We start from the raw sequence: 6,843 nt of genomic DNA, 5'->3' as shown, positions 1-6,843 counted from the left end.
GCCCCATCACCTTCCATTAGAATTCTAGTAGTGAATCGATTGAACTGCCTCCAACTTGCCTGAGTTCCTTCCTTATACAGTCATTGGCTGAGTCACCACACTGAATAAAGCATGACATGGTCCTGATATTCTCTTATGAGAGTCTTCTATCACAGTCATTGGGGGAATTCCTGCTGTGTTATGCTGTATGAACCATATTCAGTGGGATAGAAACTTTGCATTAGAGTTTCCTGTGTAGCTGTATGTGTCATACATAAGCACTCATAGCAGGATTATAGCTGCCTTTAACTGTGTCTGCACCGACTCAAATATAGTACATCCAGGCTGTGGATACTGTACTTAGAGCTGCTACTTCTCTCTAATTACTCTCTCTCTCTCTCTTTCTCTCTTTCTCTCTTTCTCTCTCTCTCTCTCTCTCTCTCTCTCTCTCTCTCTCGCTCTCTCGCTCTCTCTCTCTCTCTCTCTCTCTGTCTCTCTCTCTCTCTGTCTCTGTCTCTCTCTCTGTCTCTCTCTGTCTCTGTCTCTGTCTGTCTCTCTGACTATTATAGGGTCAAATCTAGGTTACTTAGTTACCAGGTGACTATTACAGGGTCGAATCTAGGTTACTTAGTTACCAGGTGACTATTACAGGGTCGAATCTAGGTTAGTTAGTTACCAGGTGACTATTACAGGGATGTATCTAGGCTACGTAGTTACCAGGTGACTATTACAGGGTCGAATCTAGGTTACGTAGTTACCAGGTGACTATTACAGGGACGTATCTAGGTTACGTAGTTACCAGGTGACTATTACAGGGACGTATCTAGGCTATGTAGTTACCAGGTGACTATTAGAGGGTTGAATCTAGGTTACTTAGTTACCAGGTGACTATTACAGGGACGTATCTAGGCTACGTAGTTACCAGGTGACTATTATAGGGTCGAATCTAGGCTACGTAGTTACCAGGTGACTATTATAGGGTCGAATCTAGATGACTTAGTTACCAGGTGACTATTATAGGGTATAGGTGGTAGGTACACTTCCAGGGCGTCAGAGGCCAGTCATGAGGGAGTCTTTACTCTGAGTCACATTGCACAATCTGCTGAGGCCTCAGGGCTTTTCCTTCTTCTCTTTCTGGGCTTCCACAAGATTTACTGATTTGTGATACAATATAACAATGAGAGTGAGTGCATCCCTCTTATCTCTCTCTCTAGATCTCTCTATAGCAGCACTTATCTTCCATATTTCTCTCTCGCTCTCTTTCTCGTTCTGTAGCCCCTCCTCACTCTGTCACTCTCTGTTTCTCTCTAGCCCCGATCTCACTGCCACTCTCTCTTTCTCTCAAAACAGGGCTTTTTTCTTGTCTTCCTTTCCTCGGACAGTGTTGTGACCCCACCGCTGTGGCCCAGTGGCCCTCACATAGTCTCAGTCAGTTAGTCAGCCAGTCAGTCAGTCAGTTAGTCAGTCAGCCAGCCAGCTGTCCAGCCTTTCAGTCATTCAGTTAGATATTCAGTCAATCAGACAGTCATTAAGTAATTTAAGGGGGAATGGTTAAATCATCTCGCTGCTGTCCCTTTAATAAGAGCTTCCTCTGGCAAACTGTTTAGTGGCGCTGGCAAACCAACCACGCGGACCGCTATGTGGAGACCAAAGCCAATGAGGAGCCCTGCTGGGCAGAGGTTACTAAATCAGCCTGAACCCAATGACTCAGCAGTTGGGTGCGTGCAAGATGACACTTAACAGAGACTTAAAGGGCCAGTGCACGGCATGCCGGCCGGCTGAAGGAAGCTGAAGAATGCACTTTCAAAATCAGGCCAGCTGTTCTGTTGCCTCCCTCCTCCTTCCCTCCTCCTCTCCCTGCCCACGCTACACTGTGTTCGTGGCCCGGGTTCAAAGTGCTGTAACTAGGCAGCAGCAGGATTTTAGGAAAGGAGTAAAGACAATGCTGTATTCTTCAGACATTAGTGGTTCTCAGTAGGGGACCACGCCTGTGTTTCCCCCTAAGGAATGCATCGTGACTCAGCACTGCTTTACAGTACACTGACTATGCATCGTTCGCATCCCAAATGACACCCTATTTTATTTTTTGGTGCATTAGTTTTGACCAGGGCCCATAGAGCTCTGGTCAAAATTAGTGCACTACATAGGGAGTAGGATTCCATTTGGGACGCACACATTGTCACACAATTTCGTTGAACTATTCCTCCTACCAACAACCCGTCTATGCAAAAGGACATAACTGCCATAACCGCCACAATGTCACTCCAAACCACTCAGGGCTAAATGGCTAAAACAGTCCCACGCAGCACATACCATAAAATTCATAGGTAAATGTGTACATTTTCCTGTTTCAGAATACATTGTTTAAAACAAGATGTTCAGTTACTGCTGTGCCCCTCAGTGACATCCAGCCGCAGCTCCACCTCCACGGGCACATAGACCGTGCGAACATTGCTTGGATTGTTTTTCCAGCTATTTGCTATGAGGGGGGAACTGTCTGACTGTCCTGGGGCACTCAAATGTGCGTGCAGTCAGAACTTCTGGGCCTGCTCTAGTCTCCCCCCAAATATGTCTCTCGTGCCAGATGGCTTACTTCTGCACATGAGACTAAATCTGCTCTATCAGGTACAGCAAAAAGCAAAAAGCGAATTGTAATTAACTTGTAAATAAATAATCATAACAGTCATGGGAGCCTGGGACCTGATAAACCAGACATCTACATCTAACAAGAGTCAAAGTAAAGAGGGATACACTAGCTGGAACCTTCTCATGGCTGATCTGATAGGACAAAAAAGCATGACGGTGAATTATTGTTTCCCCCCATGTTGTCCATCAGGTTATACTGTAGGTGACAGGGTGACATGTTGTGTGGACTCAAACAGCATTAAACCGGGTGTATCACAATTTTGAGAAACATTGAGAAATGAACCAGTTATCTACCTTTGATAAGAAGCTCGCTAGCTATAGATAGCTGGTAGCTTGCTAGCTAGTTAGCTCCCATGCCAATTTCAAGTCTTTCAAAACTAATATCTGACTAACTCAGAATGATTAGGTTATTTCAAAATGAAAGTTAACTGGCTAGCGCATCATGCTTTGTGACATGTTAGTTAGCTATCCCCAGTGCGATAATGTGTTTTCACTTATTGCATCTGCATGCTTGTTGAGTTCTCCCTGGAGCATGTGTTCGTGCGTGAGCTGTCTGCTCATTCTAAATAGTATAATCTAATCTGTTCATAACACCGGTAGTTCGAAAACTTGGCATCATATTTCTGTCTTGCTGCTTTGTAGACAACTCCAACCACTTCTCGCCACTGACACACACACACACACACACACTTGCATAGTACGGATTCCTCCCTCTGATCACTCTCCCCAGCTGTACTGTTAGATGTACAGTATGAGGTGAAGTCGACAGTGGAAAGTTCCATGGGGTATACTGTTGGTGTCCAGGGCAATGTTTTGGTCAGTTCAGGACAGGGCTGGGCTGCAACAGTCAGCACAGCACACCACACTGACAAGGCACAGGGTATATATATACTGTAGCCAGCCCAACTGTACTGCGCATGCTGCTGACCAGATCTCTTGGGTCCTGTGTCCTCGCTAAGACATGCCAGTGAGCCTCTTAAAGATACACAACTTTGACTCAAGAGATTCTAAAAATACATGAATAATTCTAAGAATACAAATATCAGTAGTACAGTATAATGAATTGTAGTATAGCTGAAAAGCAATTGAACATTACTGGGGGGAAATTACCCTCTAGATTCCAAAATTATTCTAGAATGTTCTTTTTTAAATTGTTTTTAAATGAATTTTAAATTTTACCCCCTTTTCGTGGTCTCCAATTGTGTTAGTAATTACTATCTTGTCTCGTCGCTACAACTCCCGTACGGGCTCAGGAGAGATGAAGGTCGAAAGCCATGCGACCTCCGAAACACAACCCAACCCAACCAAGCCGCACTGCTTCTTAATATAGCCAAACCCTCCCTAACCCGGACGACTCTAGGCCAATTGTGCGTCGCCCCACGGACCTCCCGGTCGCGGCCGGCGCAAACCCAGAATCTCTGGTGGCACAGCTAGCGCTGCGATGCAGTGCCCTAGACCACTGCTCCACCCGGGAGGCCCCCTTCTAGAATGTTCTTTAACGAATGTGATTCTGAAAATCTCACCAAAGCAAATGAGTCGTCTGTCCTGTTGTGATGACATTCATGTGTTTTTATAGATACGCTACTTCCATGTACTGTTCCGTATGTGTGAAACGTGTCTGGATAAGTGTGTCTGCTAAATGACTGCAATAATGTAAATATAGATGTGAAATGCATTGTACTGTAGATCGGAAGAGAGATTGCCAGGATACGTATTTTTGAGTCACGCTGCTTACAAGGCGAAGGAGGTTTTACATTGGTGACATGCAAAAATATTTAACCCTCACTAAGTCATTCTTCACACATCCGCAAGCGCACTCCTCACGCACGCACACACGCACGCACACACACACATGCATGCATACACAATCATTTGGTCTTGCTTGACTTGTCCTTGGCTGAAGGGTAAAGGAGGGAAAAAGGTGTTTTTCTGTCAACTAATCACACTGTTGCAAAACATGTCAGACAAGGTTATTTTAGTGCTATGTGCAAATGAGCTCTAACAAATGAAGGCCAACATGACACATTCATTCTTGGAGGTATAGGTTGAATCAGCATTTGCATTACTTACTGTAACCCGTTGTTTTTATGACATAATTATGAACATCCCTCATAGTTACCAGTGCTGGATTAGGTAGGTTTCCGATTAATTGAATTCTGTGGACCCTGTAGGTCTATCCCATTGCATTCTACATGAACTGTAGCCTACTAGCTTTGCTGTTTCACACAGCCCTCCTCATCGAGGTTAACTGTTGACTGTGTGTAGACATAACAGCTATATTATGACTTGAACTTCGGTTTCTGACACTTTAAGAGATCTCAACTTCACCACTTTTCCTGGAGGAGCAATCCCATTTCCGTATCGATCTATGTGATCTGTGATCCCTCTCCTTCATTCCTTCTTTCTCTCTTTCTGTCCGGTCGGTGGTTTTGTGAGCGACACATCAAAGGTATGATGACGTCAACAACACCTGTTCATATAACTACAGAGGCATTATGAAGTAAGGATAAGAGGATAGGCAGAGAAGACATTGAATGGAGTCAGTTCTATATTGGTGAAACAGTAACTTTAATTATTATAGCTAGGGCATTCATCAATGTAAATCTACAACAAGCCATCAATCAACTGATTAAAACACTGTTTTGCAATGAAGGTCTCTAGTAGCCTCAACAGCACCCTATAGGGTAGCGCCATGGTGTAGCCGGAGAACATCTATTTTCCATCCTCTTCTGGGTACATTGACTTAAATATAAAACCTAAGCGGCTCATGGAGCTCACCCCTTTCAACAGTTTTACACAGTAATTGTGACGAATTCCGGAGGATGTCCTCCAACCTATCAGAGCTCTTGCAGTATGAACGGACATGTTGTCATCCAAAGGATCATAGAATGAATCTAGAACTGAAAGCATAAGCTACAGCTAGCTAGCACAGCAGTGTGGTGAGTAGTTTACTCAAGGAGAGAGAGAGACAATAGTTTAACTGTTTTGAACAAATGCATTTCTTCATAAATTAAGGAGAAGCAGCAGAGTAAGAGAGTAGAATTTCGTTATGTTTTTTTTCGTCTTACTAATCTTAGTTTACCGTTCACTTACTTAGCTAAAGCAGCTCATTTAGCCTACTCAACAACCGGATTCAAACAAAGAGGAATGCAATTTATGTTAGCTATCTGGCTAACTCTTCCAAGTCAAGGTAAGCTTTAGTTTTTATGAATTTATTGCCACCGGGGCCCGCCGATGTAACTGCTAAACTGCTTGCTGTACACAGTACTGCGTGATTGTACACATGGATTGGATTGTGGGTTTACTTACACGTTAGTTCTAGTTTGTCGATTAGCTTTAACTTTAATATGGTGACAACGATGTAGGATGTGTAGCGGTAAGCGGTTATGATTGGCTTCTTGGAGAGGTTTTTGTACCTGGTCACAGACAGCTGTTGTGTTGTGCACTGAAGTCCACAAGCGAAGTGAAAAGTTGAGCACGTGTAGTTGGGAGAAGGAATTCTACAACAAGAAAAGTGACGATGCTGTATGTGGCTGTTATGAAATTGAACTGCGTGTGCAGGTGATCATGGGTGTATTCATTCCGCCGATTCTGTTGCAAAACGTTTCTTAAACAGAAGCAAACAAAACAAAACGGGGAGAGACCTACCTGAATTTGTCCAATAGGAACTCTCTGTTTGGACTAATGACTACACCCCAGATCAGCTAGATGCAGGCAAGTGTGCAAGGCGGTATTGAATGTCACTGTCTGTCACCTTGATTACTCCAGTTTGTCTCTCGACCTGTGCGCCTACGTTATAAACTTTCATTTGTAGGTTGTAGCAACCTCATGATGGGTATAGATAGGGCAAATTCGAGCATCATGTAGCAGGCTAAACCTATCGATGTTACATTGAGCTGGGTGAATGGAATATGAATGGCAGTCCTTCAATATGATGTAATAGAAATAAGGTCATGCTCATAAAAACTATTTTCCTCCCTAATATTAAACTGCACTGACCGCCACTCCTGTGGGTGGAGCAGAATTGCATGGCTCCTGAAAACTATGATATCCCAAATTGGAGACTTTGGGAGTCGACGTGTCACTGACCTGAATATGCCCTATCTAGTTTGACAGCTTACTCTCATGCACTGTGTTAACTCAGCGTTACTAGCGAGTCAGCCCTGTATTTTCAATCCATTAAGTTCACTGGAGATCTCTTCACCATTCAGAGTAATT

This window comes from Salvelinus fontinalis, chromosome 33 (genome assembly GCF_029448725.1).
Source record: "Salvelinus fontinalis isolate EN_2023a chromosome 33, ASM2944872v1, whole genome shotgun sequence".
Lineage (NCBI taxonomy): Eukaryota > Metazoa > Chordata > Actinopteri > Salmoniformes > Salmonidae > Salvelinus > Salvelinus fontinalis.
This window is presented reverse-complemented; position numbering follows the sequence as displayed.